The 19,629-nt window shown below is 35.7% G+C and overlaps 1 pseudogene; it reads left to right on the forward strand.

Moving 5' to 3' along the window:
- Nucleotides 1-8,555: 8,555 nt before the first annotated feature.
- Nucleotides 8,556-13,788, forward strand: LOC125663660 (kelch-like protein 24; annotated as a pseudogene).
- The last annotated feature ends 5,841 nt before the right edge of the window (nucleotides 13,789-19,629 follow it).

Raw genomic sequence — 19,629 nt, forward strand, 5'->3', positions numbered from 1 at the left:
CTTGAGAACCCTTTGCTTGACAGACATCAAAGTTGGTACGTTGGTACTTCTTCATGAGAAGATGACCCCTATTGATTTTGAGGTCACATGGTCAAAGGTCAAGGGTCAAACTGGACATATAATATACTGTCCACTCAATGTCTTGAGAACCCTTTTGCTTGACAGACATCAAACTTAGTACACTGGTACATCTTCAGGAGAAGATTACCCATATTGATTTTGAGGTCAAAAGTCAATAGTTGAACTGGACATAGTAATATATTGTCTCCTATATTTTAAGAATTATTTGCTTGATTGACACCAAACTTGGTACACTGGTACAGCATAAGGAGTAGATGACCCCTATTGATTTTTAGGTCACATGGTCAATTCACTCTTGACATAGGAAGATATTTTCTGCTCAATATTTTGAATTGATGATTCTACTACCAATTAAATGATGTGTGTGTATAACCCTTTTCAATTTTGCACCATGGGGGCATATGTGTTTTACAAACATCTCTTGTCGTTTTTTTACTTTCTGAATAACCGCCACCGATGGGCCGACTTTAAAGGGATTGGTTCACGTTTCTTGAAGAAGAAAAAACAACATTTTTCAGATTTGATGTTTAAAATTAAAAATACAACTCATTCAATGTTGGCAACCAAACTTTTGGCCTTCTGAATGCAAGGATAAGAGCAATATCTTAGCTTTGATTCTGTGTTATGTAAACAAAGACTCAAGTCTTTTTATGTATACCAACAAACCAGTGAAGTATTAATTTTGTAATCTAAAACATCTTAATTTTGTACAGTCATAAAGTTTAACTTCACATTATGGATGAAAAATATCCACTTAGATTTAGTATAAAGTGTGCTTTAATTTTTCCAAAATTGGTAGGCCAAAAATTGCATATCGTGGGCCAAATCCTTTTACCTAAAGAATACTCGAAATTTGATACATATAATAAATTTGGATCGATATCCATTTATTTTGAAAATAAAAACTCTCAAGAGTTTGCTTCTGTCATGAAATATAACCTTTATTTTGTGAAACTTTCTATACATATTAGACTGCAGACTTTGGTCATTGAAAGTGAAAAACAAAATTGGGGGGGGGGGGGGGGGGGGGTCAGTCACTTTAAAACCAAGTCTACTTCAGTCTGATGTCATACGGGGTACATTTTCTAGGTATCGGGTGTTGTTGGTGTGTATATAAAAAAAACCTGAAAGAAAGCGGATTCAAAGAAAACCCCGTGTCTGCATGCAATCAGCGTACATGATCTAGTGTTTTTATCGTGTCTGTGATAGATTGTATGTACATGGAATTTCTTGCGTAGTTTTCGGGTTTGAAAGCGATGAAATTCAAATATTTACTTTTGATACTTTACGCGACCTCGAGCGAAAAGGTTTGAAAACAACCGTAAGCCATTTTATACACAGATTAGATTTAATTGACAAAAAAGCTAATTAACACGTTAACGGCTTAAGATAACTTTGCATTCGGTGTTTTGTGCCGCTTAAGGGCTAGCTGTCAAAAGTTTTTATTAGTATTTTCCTAAGGATGGTATGAGAGAAAAAACTTTCCCATTAAAAAAAACCAGTCGCCTTTGTCTATGTACATTTCAAAAACACACATAATTCTGAAGGGCACAAACTATTTTGTTTGGGAACAATTCCCTACGGAGGTTCTTGAAACACGAAAAAAACTGTACCCTTTATATAAAGAGGACAGAAAAAACAACCAGAGGGCGAACTTAGTTGTGAACAAACTCTCTATTGACGGGAAAGAAGTCAAACCGCCAAAGAACGCAGATTAGGGGTGCAAGGAGGGTTCATGTGAACATGATATCAAAATATGTTGCGGGAACATTCAGAGATGTCTAGAACAAAAAATAAAGGACCAAGATTTCCAAAACCTTTTAAACGAAAATGATTTGATTTTCTTATGTGAAACATGGTTAAATAGTAATGACTGTGAATTATGTGATTTTGAAATTTTTCCACCTGTAAATAGAACAAAATGTAAAGGCGGCGGGTTATTGTATGCAACAAAACAATGGTTAAAACCTTTTGTTTCTATCTCTAAAGTTATTTGTGATAGTGTCATCTGGATAAGACTAGACAAAAAACTATTTGACTCCGGAAAAGATGTTTACATTGCCTTTACGTACCTCCCACCCGAGGGAAGTGTTTTCACTCCGCCTATAATAGTGATATATTTGATGTCATAGACGTTAGTATAGCAAATTATAAATCTCTTGGAAATGTTATAGTAATGGGGGACTTAAACAGTAGATGTGGAAATGTCGTTGATTTTATTGAATCGGATCATATTTTAAGTGTTCTAAGCTATATGCCTGACGAAGAAATCCCAAAACGAAATTCTTAAGATCTTATTACCAATTCCCATGGACGGGCCCTAATATCCATATGTAAATCTGCACAGCTGAGAATTCTTAATGGTAGATCTAGCGGTGATAAAACTGGGAAAGTAACTTTCTGTAATGCAAGAGGTACTAGTTTGATAGATTGTGCGCTTGTTGAAGATCATTTCTTGCAAGATGGATTGTGTAATTTCAATGTTGGCGATTTCAATATGCATTCTGATCATGCACCAATATACATGTATCTCACATTAAAAGCAAAAAATTTAAAAACCAAAAATGACCACAGCATTAACCGCACACATCCTTTGAAAACAGTAAAAGTATCATGGAATATTAATTCAGTAGAGGAAATTAAAAAAACACATGAGCCATTGTGCGCCAAATATAAAATCTTCCTTGGAAATCATCGACGAATCACCTGACTGCGTCAACAGTTCGGTAAAGTCTTTCACCAATGCGATTTTGGAAACATTTAAACCATTTTGCGAAAAAGAAATTACGTATAACCATAAAAAACAAAACACAATAAAAACGTCCTGTTCAGGAGACAAACCATGGTTTGATAATCAATGCAGAATACAGGGGAAATCTGGCTATCTTTAATTGCTCTCGGACATAAGATAATCATGAAAAACTCGTTGCTTCTATAAAGAAATAAATGTTTTTGAAATGTTCATAAAAATCATTTGTCATTAGAGTTGTATTTACTTTATTCCTAGCGTCTTTGAACATGTGGTAAAAAAAAATTCGGGGTTAGATACACGGATCAGCTCTAGTTGGTTCCCCTCGTGTCGTTATTTTCGTTTTAGCCGATTTTCTACGGTTTATTGCTGCGAGTGATCAGACAGACCATATAATAGACTTACCGAAAGTACCCAAGCCGTCAATCTATTAAGAATTGGATAACCGATTACAATGGATGAAATTACTATTGCTATTTCCGACTCTAAGGTAGACAAGTCACCTGGTTTTGATCATGTTATTAATGAATTTTTCAAAAACTTCTCAACATTTTTCTCGCCTCTTCTGGAAAAGCTATTTAATGCTATTTTAAATACAAGTTGTTACCCGTCTGCTTGGTCACAACGCATTATTGTACCAATATACAAAAAGGGTGATAAAAAATACCCAGATAACTATCGGGGGATAACTCTATTGAGTCTTTATCAAAATTGTTTACATCTATCTTGAACAAGCGTTTGCTAGCATGGAGTGAAGATAATACAATTGTTAATGATGCCCAATTCTGTTTTAAACCTGGTTCGGGAACTAGGGGTGGGGTAGGGGGGTGGGTATATACATAAGATCTATACAAGCTATCCACACTTCAGGTGCCTATGATACAACTTTGGGCAGCACAGCTTAGCAGTATTAAAATGTAACAATAAGATAATACATACTTATAGTCTAAAGGGGGATAAGTGAAACCCCGGATCAAATGTTCTACACGTCCATTTCCTTGTGTATATGTATATGTATATATATATATATATATAATTTTATGAATAGTTCAATGCATAATTGGAAAGTAGTATTAAACAATAATATACAATTATTTCATGTCTACTCGGGAAACAGTCAAAACTATTGTCCCGAGGTAGTGGCGAAGAACCGGTGTTGTAGCATAGACTTTCCCCCCGGAAAAACGGGCCCGGGATAGATCTTCCCCCATAGGGGGAAAAAGCGCCCCAGCATATAATTTCCCCCTATGTACAAAGTCAGTATAGAATTTCCCCCTGGGCGGAAATCTCATGTAGAAGCTTTTGGATAAATATAGAATGAAGCAAATCCATGCAATTGAAGATAATAATCAATGAAATTTGTTATTATTGCTATAAAGAGGTACATGTTATAAAAAAAAAAAGTTACAAAAAGAAACAAATATGTGCTGTTAAATTGTTATAGTTTAATGAAATAGATATGCGCTCCCTGATATTACGATATTCATAAGATAAAGGAATTTTTTTTTAGATGTTGAAGTTGGGTTAACACGCTGAAAACTTTGAATTGCGTATAGTAAATACAATATGCTTCCCAAAAGACTTTAACGATGGTCAATATCATTAGGGTTTTTCGTAAAAAGTCAACTAAAAGATATACAATTAAAATATCTAAAAAGTATATTAGATGCACTGTATAAATAAAAGTAACCGTTTATTTAAATTCGAAATTTCAAATTAAAAAGACATTAACTTCTTCCCAACTTCACTATTTCAGATGTTAGATACTGGTAGATAACAGCAAAGACTTGAGATGTATGAATGAATTTTGATATACCATTACACGATTTGAATAATTTCCTTTTAAAAAAACCCACAAACATAAGATGATGATTGTGATACACAAGACCCTGCTCAAAAGAAATAAAAAAAAAAAAAAAGAATTCCTGGGTCTAGATAAGCAAGAGAATTCTAGTAATATAACTGGAAACGGATACATAGCTAAAATGTAAGAAGGGAAAAAAAAGCGTACTGTCATTTGGGGGGAAATTCTATACTAGGGCGGTTTTTCCTAGGGGGGGGGGGGTTAATTCTTTCTAGGGGGAAATTCTATGCCAGGCCCATCTTTGCGGGGGGATTGTCTATCCCGGGCCCGTTTTTCCGGGGGGGGGGGGGTCTATGCGGGGGAAAATTCTATGCTACAACACCGGGAAACTGTTGTCAGAGGCCGTAGCATAATGAAGATATTTTCCCAGAGCAGCCAGGGTAGGTGTGCGTTGTGAACCCAACAATTGAAGTAATTTATATCAACTTGACGATTTGTAATAGTATTCTTTGAGGTATTTTCTTTAGATGGGAGTACTTAAGATATTGAAGGATAAAATGAAATCCATCCTCAATCTGTTGGGTGTCACAAACTCACATAATCTATGATACCTGCTCTCACCCTGGTATCTTCCAGTTCCAACATCCAAAACAGTGCGACGAAATTCTAATGACAGAGATATGTTTCTTTAAATTGCTCTGAATTGCTTTTGTTAATTATGGTTGGATTCTACAAAAGTTATGATGTATGTACAAAGTGCATTTATAAAACACACACACACAGAGAGAGAGAGAGAGAGAGAGAGAGAGAGAGAGGGGGGGGGGGGAGAGAAGCATTTTATTCTGCTCTTCATCATTTCACAAAATACATACTCGCACCTTGGAAACAAAAACTGACCTTGCAACAACCCATACTTGGTTCACAGTTCCTGCCAACTCGTAGATTTACAAAACAAAATTAAGATCTAAAATGATTGAACTTACATTTATAAATAATAAATTATTTGTTCCTAAATTTCATTATTCCTTTTCCCCCAAAAAATTTTGTTCGTAGCAAGTTTCGTTAAATTCCCAGTCAGTCTCGGACTTATTGAGCCGGGTCCTGCAGTTTAATTATGACAGCCTAAAGCGCCATTCGCCAATCAATATTGCGATCGATACCGTATGGAAAATTGACCGTTATCAGTGCTGGACAATACAGTGTCAGCTGATTACTCACCGTAACGCATTATGTCATATTACGTCACCTCAGGATATAAGATTAAACGTGTAGGGACAAGGGTCCATTCAATCAACGTACAGAGCACATGTTCGCGTTATTTATGCAACCCCGCAAACAGCCGACGAACGCTTGATTCAACGGATTTCAAGGTAATTATGCATTTTTTTAAAGCAATATATTGCATCTAATTTATATGTGACTTACTCGTTGCCTCTACTGTCAGTATTTTAAATTCTGAATTGCAATGTTTGTTTTAAAAAAAAGGGGGGCCCCCTGAAATAGAAGAAAATATTTAACAAACGCTTCATTATCACTTTATCAGTTATTAGAATGATTTATATTAGCACCAGATATGCATGAAAAAAATGTGGGCAGAATAAACGTTTCGTTTACCTGAACATCGATTGCCTAATATTTACAGCCTGATATAAGTCGTTTTAACATATCATATAATCCCCCATATAATTCTCAATATTTCATTTATCAATGCGATTAGGGAGCAGATCATTCAGATGAATGTACATTGAATTTACTTCAAAACTTCTTTAATAATATAGGATTAAACATTCTTTTGGAAGAATTTATCGATGTGTAAACTCCGGACATTTTACTCATAAACTGAATAAAAGTGCGAAGCACTTTTATGTTAAGTTTGTGAGTAAAATGTCCGGAGTTTACACATCGATAAATTCTTCAAAAAGAATGTTTGATTCTTATAATTCCAATTCATTCACTTTATTAACAATTGCAAAAATTTGAATAGTTTCCCCGCACTATGTTGTTTGTTTTCAGGCGTGTATGAATAGATCGCGTTTTCGGATTTATTGATGTGTAAACTCTTGTTCAGCTTTATTTTTGTCCAATCAAAACAATTGTAATAAATAAGATTGGAATTATTGGTAGATATTGGTGTATGTTTGTACTTTTGATCATTGTTATGGTGACCATGGTATTAAGGCGTACATATAACAGTTTGTTTCAAGTCATAATCCTGGGGCGGTGACAGTGTCCCTTCCTCTCTTAAAACACCGTTTTATCGCACGTTCACGTTTTTTGATAAAAATATTTTTCATTTTTTATGTTAAACATTTGAAATATATCTCATTCAATGTTGACAGCTAAATTTTTGGCCTTCTGAATGCAGGAACAAAAACAATATCTTATCTTTAACTCTGTGTTATGTAAACAAAATCTCGAGTCCTTTTGTTTACAAACAAAGCATTGAAATGTTAATTTTGTGATATAAAGTATACCTTATTTTTGCTCAGTCACAAAATTAACTTTTAAATGACACATTTTACCTAAAGAATACGCGAACAGTGATAATAAACTTAGATCGATATTCATTTCTTTTGCAAACTCCGTAAACAGTAACACAACGCAGTCTTTGTTTACAAAACAAATAATAAGCTCTCTAAAGAATAGCCTTAATTTTTTGTGAAACCCTTTAAACACATTAGACAGCAGATTTTGGTCATAAAAAGTGAAAAACAATTTCATTTTAGGCAATTCAAGTAGAGAAAATTTATACTGCAGAAATAGACAAAATCAAGAACGTTATGGAGTTTCGGGGGGGGGGGGGGGGGGGGGGGCTCTCAATCTTCATATTAAAGATGTCAACCTTGAAGTTTTTTGTGCACATATTATGCATGAACGAGTTCAAATTATAAGACACAATGTTGTTTTGTTTTAATCCAGACTTGTACTACTTTTTAGTATATATAACATTAAAACTATTAAGTTGCTTTGTCAGTATTTATTGAAGGCAGCGAAACAAAGAGAAGTGCGGCATATGTTAACTGCCATTAATGATGTTTCAGTTTTAGTTACTTTAATTTATTACAACTTTTTATCTGATAATTACATGTTTACATATTGTATTTCTTAATCCTCTGCCATTTGCTGGTATTGTACACAGCTTACCTATGAGCCACAGGGCTCCTTTAGTCAATAAACAAACAAAGGTTTACATTGGGGTTTAGCTTGTTTGGCGGCGACACGATAATTGACACCCTGATCAGCAGGCCCTGGGGTCTTAAAACATACAATACAAAACATGTTTTAAGGCGATGTTCATTTCTGAGACTTGTTGACACGTAAAAACAAATCCCGTAAAATGCCACAGGGGATAACTACATGTAGATCTTGATGGTTAAGTTATAATTTAAAAAAATGGACAAAGTTGTTTAATTAATCCTTAGAAAGAATTCTAATTCTAATTCCCCAAAGAAACATTGGCCCAAACAAACGTTGGCTAAAGTTGATCACCGATTTAGAAATCAGAAAGACGCGGAAATACAACAAGAACATACACGGCGAACATCATTATCATAAACTGCTTTTAATATGACGCTGTTATACTAGAATCTCGACATATGAAAAATCTCACATGGCTGTCTCACATGGGTAAAGTCAATATCACACTGGTGATTATGTGAGAATTATCTGTATGGATATGGATGTATAGTAATTGTTACTAAGTTTGCTCGCTGTCTATCAGTATATATCTACAACATATGTTCTACAGATGTGTAGCTTAATGAGAAACTAAACACAAGTAATCCCAGTCAGTTTGTACTGTGAGGATTATAAGAAACCTAATATACATACATTGTACTAATGGCAAATACAAAGAACTCAAATGAATGTTGTTGCTTTTATTCTACAGACTTGGGGAGAGAAAAGAAGAAGAAAGTGAAAATGGAAGAAGCACCGTCAAACGTTTGTGATTGTTTGCTGGAAGGCATCCGTAAAATGTACAAAACGCAGCGGTTTACGGATGTCGTCATCCATGTGGAAGACCAGTCCTTCCGGTGTCACCGAGTGGTCCTGTCATCTGTATCTTCCTACTTTGACGTCATGTTCTCCTCTGGGATGATGGGAGTCCAACTCCATGTCCACAACTATTCACAACGTTTGTTCTCAGACATTCGATGAAAAATATGTACGCCTTAATACCACGGTGACCATAACAATGATCAAAAGTACAAACATACACCAATATCTACTTAAATATCTTCTTTAGCGCTGTTATTTAGAAAGAGCAGGAAGTCTTTTACCAAAATTATAAATTTAATGATCCCAGGGGTAGGGGTTTTGGTATCAGGGTGGGGCCAAAATGGTCAGTTATTAAATATGTGAACAATAGACATTTTTTTTACGTCTTCTTGATAACTAGCATACCAATTCTTTTCAAATTTGGTATGAAGCATCTTTAGGACAAGGGGACATAAATTGTAAATTTCAGGTCTCCAGCACCCCTGGGGCCTTAGGAGCGGGGCAAAAACTGTCTAAAATTGACCAATTTTCAAAAATCTTCTCAAGAACCGGACATGTGTAAGAACAAGAGGCCCACAGGCCTTTTCGGTCACCTGAATCCTAGTGAAAAAGTATCACTACTTCCATGGGCTATGAAATCTAGAAAAAAAAAATTCTGTTCTGAATATTTAAGCAAAATTCTAATGTTCAGCAACAGTATAAAACAAGATGTGTTCTTAAAACTTCACTGCCCTCAAAAGTGCATACACTGATGAAAGGCTTTAAATAATAGGTGTATTAACATTAAAACATCAAAATATATGACTAATTTGGACTCATCCTAAAGTCATAACCCTGGGTTGTGAGATTCACCATTTTTTGTACATCCTTTTCTGCTATTTCTAAATATGCATTTAGATTTTATACAGTATCAGCAAACTTACACATAAATACTACATATACTAAGTTTGGCCCCACCCTGTGGTCAAAACCCTTACTCTGGGGAAAATCAAATTTACAATTTTGGTAAAAGACTATCTGCTCTATCCATTTAGTTTCAATCTAGTATCAAAAGCACTAAAGATGTTATTTAAGTGTTTTACACATAAACACTATATAACAAGTTTGGCCTCGCCTTGGGGTCAGAACCCCTACCCCGGGGATCATGAAATTTACAATTTTGGTAGAGGCTGTCCTGCTCTACATCACTATGCATTTATGATACCACAAGTCAAATACATGTTTAAATGTATCACAGAACTTGGTCCTGGCCTGGGGTTGGAAAGTTAAGGATTTAAAAAAAAAAAAAAAATTTGAATAAGTAAAATTTACTTACCTCTACTTTTTCCTGTTGTAGAGAAAATATCATCATGGATCCTGCTGTCATAAAGTTAGTGAAGAAAAAGGGACCTATGTTCCAGTGTACAGTTGATGAATGTACTGAGCATGGTGACAGATTGTCCATGGAAAGGCATGTGTTGCTGAGGCACGTAGAGAAGAACAAGATCCCTTACAGCTGTTCTGTTTGCGACTTCGTTTCAACCAAAGAGAAAGAGGTTTTGAAGCACCACAAGTGGTACCTACCCCATAAGTCGCAAAAGCATGAAAAGTTCGAAGTGATTCGAGGAGTAGAGCCAGTATCAATCAACTTAAAAAAAATGGGAGACTGTGGCCTCAAACACATATTGGATACAGATGTTACATGATAAGAAACCGTCGAAAACTGTAGGTAGTTGGGAGAATTTACAGGAACAAGAGGAACCTATAGAAGACATTCGATGGCAGTTGCTACCCGATATTGAAGCTGATGAGAGTCAATTTGATGCTCAGGTGGAAAAAGAGAACGAAGGACCTGAAGGCAAAGGTGACAGGGACAGCCTGAAAGTGAAAGAAGAACTCAGATGAGAAGTTAACGAAGATTGATGAGGTGTTCAGGATGGTTTCAGAGATATATAGGAATGGCCCAACTCGAGGATTGACACCAATTCCTTTAAGAGAGCAAACACCACCGCTCAAAGTAAAGTCCCGAAGTCTGTCACGGAGTCCCATTAGGAAGAAACCAGTACCAAATACGAGTCGCAGAGTCCACATCAGAAAGAGACCATACAACGACAGGGCGAACAACTGGAGAGATCACCATAGGCCTGCACCGAAAATGAAGTCCATATTTAGAGTCATTCGTAAATAGATTTAGTGGGTTATTTAGAATTGTGGTTTGGGGGAGGACTTTAAGTGTTATTGAGATAAAGCATTATATTATAAGATATGTCATAGTTATACAAGTTCTTACTATATTGTTTGAGCTGTTGTCACTATATATTATAGAGCAGTCATTCTCATGTTTATATAGATAGAGAGGGTATAGATGTAGATCTGTTGAAATGAAACTAGTCATTGTTCTGTAGAATATTCTTATGTATGGTAACCATACATTTTACTGATAGCACATAGGATTAATAATTATCATTGATAACCATTAATTTATGTTTAGGTGTGTCCAATGATGGTAAATAGTCTATGTTTGTATAGGTAGCAAGATCTACAGGGATCTTGATTAATTTCTTTTTAAATCTGTGTCAAAAGTTTTTCCTAGTTTTTCTTATGAATAAAATTAGTAGAAAGTCGGGCTTATAAGTGACGACTGACCCCACAATAGGTGTAATTAACCGAGGTTCTGGTTGTCAGATATATCCCGTTAATATTATCTACATTCTAACCCTTGTATAGAACCTCATTATTGAATTAAATGTTTCTATTAGCAGCGTTGCACGTGTATATTCTATTCTCTCGGACGAGACTTTTGTTGGTGGGTCGTCCAATGTTATTGATTTTATTTGACAGAATGCCCAGTTATATATATTGTCTAAGATATAATTTTGAGTATCTGGTAGCATGTTTGATATCATAGTACTGATTTATTATTCCTTATTTATCAATATTACTCTCAGTTGTAATGACGCATATAAGTTATGTATGAATGTGATTAATTATTTTAAACCATTTTGTGTGAATGATGTGATGTCTATTTTTAATGTCTTAGTCGCTTGAGCGAATGTGTAGTAGTGTTTCTTATGTGTTGTTAATATTATATTTGCAGTTACATTAATTAGATATCGTAACGTTATATCTTGAAAGGTGTAAAGTTCGTGAAGACATAAATATTTTTACAAGGAGGGCAGTGTAATGAATGTACCCCCCCCCCCCCCCTTTCGTTTTTAGTTTACGACAGTAATGTTATATGATGCAGTGTAACTTATTGTTTCATCCATAACAGTGGTAGATAAACTATACTGAGTCAATGAATGTAATATTTAACTATTTTTGTATATACTTGGAGCGGGTTGATTTTTCTATCGGATAGAGTCAATGACTGTAATATGTTACATGTATTGTACATTATGGTAATCTAGAGCGGGTTGATGCAGTTTTCATACATTCGGTGTTTATGATTAACTAGATTAGATGTTAACAATTTATTTTACATAATATTTTTGAGTTACGTAGAACTCTAGAAAGCTAGTGGTAGAGTACAAGTATGTATGTAAACAATGTCGAGGAAATTCGGACTGTGCACGAATACATGTTCACTTTTTTATTACGTCTTGATTAATGATATGAATGATATTATTTAGTTGTAGTTTATGTATAGGCATGTTTTAATTAGGAATTTTTTTCTAGATTTTAAATGTGTCTATTTTGTAAAAGATATAGAACCAGACGATGTCGGGGAACTCCTGCAGGTTTCCGCTATGCTCCAGATTGCGCATTTACAGTTTGAGTGTGAAGAGTTCATCCTGGGTAACGTCGACGTCAACAACTGTTTGGGGGTCTGGAAACTAGGGATATCACATAACATTGAGTCACTAACAGAAAGTAGTCAACCTTTTCTCCTATCCAATTTCGACGAAATACATGCAAGTCAAAGTGACGACTTCTTAAAGCTTGAAAAGGACGCATTGGATCTCATATTACGCGACGAACGTCTTATCTCCTCTGGGGAAGAGATTGTTTGCAAGGCTCTCTTTCGTTGGATAGAAGCGGACGAAACTTGTCGAAAAGTTGCTTTGCCAGATCTCTTTGAAAACATTCGACTTACTTCAGTCAGTCTTGAATACTTGTTGGATCACCTAGATCAACATCCGTATATTCTTGAACATGAAAGTTGTCATAAGGAAGTTAAAAATGCAATCAAGTACCACGCCTTGCCTTCCAGGTGACAGGAGCTGATGTGGGATGAGAAACCGTACAGATACAACGCTGAGCAAGAAATGGTTCTAGCGGTTGTAGGGAAACGCCTTGCCAGCGATGGTTTGATCGTTACAGATTTCATGGGATATAGCTTTTCAAACAAAAGGTGGGTTGCGCTTCAACCGATCCATACCCCACTTGGAGACGACTTTGCAGTTTGCTCTTTTGGTAACGACATATTCATAACCGGTGGAACTTCGAATATGACCTCTTGCTTGAGATATTCCGCCAAATTTTCACAATGGTTGAATCGCTCGCCGATGTGTTGCGGCAGATATAGACACTCAATGGTGGCAGTGCGAGACTCGCTTTATGTACTTTGTAGCTACAACTTCAGGACTTTAAGTAGCATCGAACGATATGACATGGAGACCGAGAAATGGGAATCGGTTGGGGAACTCATCACGGGGTTAATAAATGCTCCGCGGCAGTCATGGGCGAGAAAGTCTTTATTTTGGGAAGTTGTTTAAGCTTTGCAGCGAAAACAGCCGGGATACAGTGTTTCGACACAAGGACTGGCAAGTGTACATTAATTGCAAACCTCCCCAGGTCCCCTAAATTCACCAATGCTGTAAAATTCGACGACACTGTCCATGTCGTCTGCGATAATGCGGATATAATATCTTTTAGTGGTAAGGAGGAAAATCACACACTGCGAAAGATCAAGGGCTTTTCCAAAAGGGACTTTGGACTTTTCATGGACCACAGATCACTGTGCATTGTTGGTGGGAACCTTAACGTGCTTTCCGAAAAGGAAGAACTTTGTTGTGACGTGATAAAGGTCGAAGATGAGGAACAACACATATGCGAGCACCTCGAACTACCGTTTCCTATGAAAGTCACCCAATGCTTACATATTGTTGTTGAAAGGAAATACCCACTCTTGGATAGTTATTCTTTAATACGAGACTTCGGGAACATTGAATGATTCTGCAGATCACTTGCTTCAAACAAACCTGGACTTGGTCACCTTCTGGAATGTACAATATACTGTTTGTTCCATCCAAATTATGACTCATGAATGAAATCTCGTAGGTTCAAAGCATGTGTAATTATGCTATCTTTTTACGAATAATGACTTATTTGTTTTTACATTTATTAGCGTATGTGTAATTATGCTATCCTTTTACGAACAATGACTTATTTGTTTTCACATTTTTTAGCGTGTAGTACATGTATTCAATGAAATGATATATTGTAATGTATGTTCCAAGAACATTCAGATGTACAATTTCCAATATATTTACGGAAACTTCGTATTAACTAATCGGAGTTCCATGTGATAAATTAATTTTTTTTTTACTGTTTTAGTTTTGTGATTTTATTCCAACAGAAGAACGTCCAGAGACGTCATGCGCTTTTTGTGCTACATTGATTTGTTATCGTTAAAATAACGTTTTTCACGTTACATATAAATTCAAGATTTCAATACCCACTGCAGTGTGGAACATTAATACTGAATTTAATGACACTTGCTGCGAAGAAACTTTTTTCTCAAAATTATAAAAATTGAAATGAATTTTTGTGTTTTCATAAGTAAATTGAATACATTCATCGTATGGAATGTATTCTATTTCCATGATTTCTCAATTAAGTCTACAACATAGGGGAGAATTTGAACAGAGTTATATATGAAGGATGGAAGTACAACAATTTTTGAACATCATAGAAAAACAAGCCCCTTATTTTTAGGAATTTTATATTTGTATTAATACTACCAAACTAAGTCAAAAATTAAATACATGTAGAACAGGCAAGCATTATTTATACATATTGCTAATAATTCGTTTTTGTTTGCAAGTCCAAGTGGAATAACCACCGTATAATTGCGTCAACGGTTTTAAAAATAGTTAGTGGGTTAAATCGACTTATTCCAAGATATTGCAATTTTCTTCAGCGAAGTAAAGAATCCTATTTTGCTTAGACACATTTTGACAAGCTTGCAACATAACCCACTCGGAAACGTTGCTTGTTGGGCGTTTTATAAAATTTTTTAATAGTTTATTCTCCATTACGGAATGACTTGAGCCCCTGAAAGAAAGGAACTAACCCACTTGTCTATTTTGACTCTTCGTAAAGTCTTTAACGTTCAGTTTATAAAAGTCATTATCGTCCTTCTCTGTGCACAGATCCCTAAAAAATAAAATGTCTCTGATCAAAAACGTTATTCTTCTCAGAAGCGTCAATATATTTTCTGACTGTTCATCTTATTTCCATCCACCTACTGAGAGAGTCCGACTTCGGGTAAGTTCGTGCTCTGCTGAACGTTTTCTCAGAAGTATTGATTTTTTCCCCAACATATTTGAACAATTGTCTTTTGCACATGTGTTACCGCGGTGTATTAAGATAGACTCTATAAAATTAAAAAGATGAAGTCATTAGTTTAGATTTGAGCTTCCCGTGAATGCCTTTTTTCTTTTCTTTTTTTAAAAACTTTTTTATCATTATATTCAGCAGACCTTCTGCTGCATCATGTAGTCCATTTTCCAGACTACTTCAAAATGATGTTGTTGGTTCCGTGTACATTAACGGAATGTACGAAATGACCTTTTCATATTGGCTTTGGCATCGTCATAAACTCAAGCATCATGGAGATGGAGACAAGTAAGGTTGGACTGAAAATTTCGGAACACATTTAGCAAAATGATGGTCATGTGCTTTTCCTTTGGGGAAATTTACATGTACATGGAACTGTTCACAAATAATGCAAAGTTAACTGGAGGTGCTCGATGCATTGTCCTCTTTTAAGATGACGTCTATAATATATCCGAAGTTTGAGTTCGTTGAAAATAGTTTGACTGAATTTCAACACGTTCATGTTACATCAGTTGATTTGGGAGAAATCATAAACTGTTAAAGGTACGTATGCTTATCAATGCTCGTACTATAGAATTCTATAAATGAAATAAAACGGGAGAAAAAACTCTTTGAAATACGAATATTAAACTACGGTTGTAGCGGTAAATGTATAAATGAAAATAGTCGGGTTTTTAACTCTTTCCCGAAACAAGCCGAGTGCTGACCTTGTGACTGTCTCATTAGCATACCGCGTACTATTTTCCTACCAATCCTTCGATCTGTGCATATCGGACTAACTTTTGGAGTTTTATACACGATTTTGCATAATGAATTTATTCTAATATTAGTCCTTATTCCTATTTATACGAAAGATGAACTCGATGTCAAGACTTACTGATGCCGTCTAACCACGTGTGAAGTAGGCGCGCGCAATATATTTACATGATATAGATAAGTCCGAGACTTGCATTTCGGGAGTAAAGAAAGTAAATTTTATTTAAAGTCGGCACTATACACATTCAACAAGTCTATAGTGCCGACTTTAAATAAAATTTACTTTACTTTACTCCCGAAATGTAAGTTTCGGACACCTTCCGTCATCTTCCGGGAGTAATTAGCCTCAGATGTCGTTCGTGTTGATTTATTTCCAAAGATATTTCAAGTTGGTTTGGTTTCTCAAGAAAGAAAATTCAGATATACTTTTGCATGCATTCCGATCAGCAGCTTTAACAATGCAAGATTTACACTTTTATGTGTTACAAAATAAAGTAGATAATTATAAAATCTACACAGACAGTAATTAAAGTATGACATTGAAAAGCTAATAAAATAATTCTAAATATATATGTAACACACAAAATATTAAGAAATGTTTCTATAAAGAGTGAAAAACGACATTTAAAGCAACAGAGAAATAAACAAGTTCTCTGGTAATTTCATATGTACATTACGATGGCAATTTTGAGGAAATGAATTTAAGAATACTACATACACTGTAGTTCACATTCACTGACGTTAAACAGACTGTTGTTTTCACTTGGAAGGTCTTGTGTGACATTTTCTAGCAACATCCACGATTTTTCACCATTTCGGAGTTGTGTAGCTGAAAGACTGTTTTCGTGAAATGAGTAACTTTATGCCATCTCCCAATTGGCACAAAGACCAGTAAAAGACCAGAAAATGCAATGAAGATCCTTCCAGCTACAAAAATATGATCGTAGGATCCCGACATGTTATAAAGCAAACCTGTAAAATAAAATGGTGTGGTCCTGTAAGAATTTATAACACCTAAATTGTTTCAAATAATCTGTCCAATAAAAAGGTATATTCACAGGACCTCGACATGTCATGAAGTAAAACTCTCCAGGTTTGGTCTTGTAAGAATGCACAACTCCAAAATTGCTTCGGATGCCGCATTAGATTTTGTTAGAATTCCCATGAGCACAAATTAAGATCCTTTAGCTGCCCTGTTTTTGTATTCTTATCAGTGGCGGATTTAAGGGGGTGCAACCGGCGCCCCCCCCCCCCCCCCTAACATTTTTAAATTTAAGGTTAATCATGGTTTATTATTCTAGAAATTGTAAACGATAAAAGCAATAATTTCTTCCACTCTCGGAAAAATAAAGGACAAAATCTTCTGATTTATTGAATTACTTTTATTGGGAAAACTTACACCCCCCCCCCAAAAAAAAACCTCTTAAACTTTGCATCATTTTAGTTAATTTCACCTTGTTAACAAGAGCAACGCCAACGTGGCATAATACGCCCGTATATTTTGCTCAAGGAAAACATATTATAGTGGGATTCATATTTTAGTGAAGTTAGCACTGTCCTCTGTGAGCTAATTCATTATTATGCTTGTAGAAATGGATGGCAGATCACCATTTTTTTTGCAGGAGAATTTCAAATTATATAGAAATATCTCTTCAATAAAGTTTGACTTGGAAGTTCACAAGCTATACTTGGCACCAAATTATCAAGTGAAGCATGCCATCTAACAGTCTTGCCCTTTTAAACTTGAAAAAGAAAAGTATTGACATTCCTAGCCACAACAGTTTTGTTTGTATCCTGCTACAACCACCTTGACCTTTGACCTTGAGAAACAATAGGCTTCCTTCACTTGGAATAAGGTATATGCGTATTAAATTTGACACTCCTAGCCCCAACGGTTCGGTCTGTATACCTACAAGGTTTTTCTATTAAGTAAACCTATGATCTTGACCTTGAAAAAAATAGGCATCTTCCTCTCATCATGGTGATCAAATATACCAGGTTATAATATCCAGGAGCTTACGGTTCGATTTGTATCCTGCCCACAAGGTTTTCCTAATAAGTGATACTACGACCTTGACCTTTGACCTTGAAAAACAATAGGCACCTTCCTCTCATAATGATGATCAAATATACCAAGTTATAATATCCTGGAGCTTACGGTTCCGTTTGTATCCTGCCCACAAGGTTTTCCTAAAAAGTGATACTACGACCTTGACCTTGAAAAACAATAGGCATCTTCCTCTCATCATGGTGATCAAATGTACCAAGTTGTAAAGTCCTAGGGCTTACGGTTCAGTCTGTATCCTGCCCACAAGGTCCGGACAGACAGACGGACGACGCCATACCAAAATACGTCCCGTCTTCGACGGGCGTATAAAAATGACAGAAAATGGTAAAATTGACTACATAGCAAACACATTTCAAGCCCTATCAATTCCAGGAGCTTCTGAGCGCTTCGCCCTCAGGGCCCCCACCAGGGCTTCACCCTGGACCCACTTAAAGACGCCTTGAGGGCCCCCAGACCCCTGCCTTAAACTGTTGCGCCCCCTAATCGCAATTCCTGGATTCACGCCTGTTTATTTAAAAGATTTTACATGTGGAAAACATTTCTTGCTATGGCCTTCCACTCAACATTTAGATACATCTACGACCTTTCATCCATTATCGCAATTCACCTTTGAATTAGAACGCTTTGGCCGATATAGTATTGCGTTGTGTGACGACACAATTGAATCTGTAATACAGATGTATATAGTGCCGACTTTAATCAAATTTACTTTACTTTACAATTGCAAAATGCAACAGAAACTCTCATTGGTCCATATGTATAAGTCCGCCCAAATTCCCTTATATGGAAGTAGTCAGCATTTGAAAACACGACGGCCAGATGGAAACAAACTTCAAAGTAAGAAAGAGAAAGAGTTGTATTCTGGTGTTGTTGTCTCATAAATTTAATATAAAAAAATTCCTAACATATTTTCCTACTATACTTGTGTCCAAACATACCTTCAAATATTTATTAAAGCCCCATACGACCCAAAAACTCTTTTGATGATTTCGTTCGTTGACATGTTTGGTAGCCAGTCAATTCGAATCCCGGTTCATTTCCATACTTGCACAATAGCGTTTAGATGTGAACTAATACCCCCACAAATATCTAAGCTAAATATTTTAAATAATATATCATCCCAATTCCATTATATGATAATTATTCAAATAGTTAAACTCACGGCAATGCGGCTTTCATTAGTCTGGGCGGCCGCGCCGGCCGGTCTCCATCTAATGGGCTTATGTAGCATTTTCGTTAATCAAAAGCTTATTTTACCTTTACAAAAACTATGTTTTAATTTTTATTTATTATACGTGTTGATAATAAATGAAGAGCGAATACATAACTTACAACCAATTTTATGAATAGATACCAATAGCAACAGAGTTTGAATTGACCGGCTACCTAACATGGCTACGTCAACAAACGAAATCATTTCAAGCTGCGAATTTTCGGGTCGTCTGTGGCTTTAATGAATATTTGAAGGTATGTTTGAACACAAGTATAGTAGGAAAATATGTTAAGATATTCTTAATATTGAATTTATGTGACAGCAACACAAGAATACACCGAAATAAGGCCTCAACCGTGCGCAGCTTTTTGTGACTCGTAAATCGAAGTTTTTTATAAGAGCTCGATCTGTAGCTC

The sequence above is a fragment of the Ostrea edulis genome, chromosome 1 (genome assembly GCF_947568905.1).
Source record: "Ostrea edulis chromosome 1, xbOstEdul1.1, whole genome shotgun sequence".
In the NCBI taxonomy this organism is placed as follows: domain Eukaryota; kingdom Metazoa; phylum Mollusca; class Bivalvia; order Ostreida; family Ostreidae; genus Ostrea; species Ostrea edulis.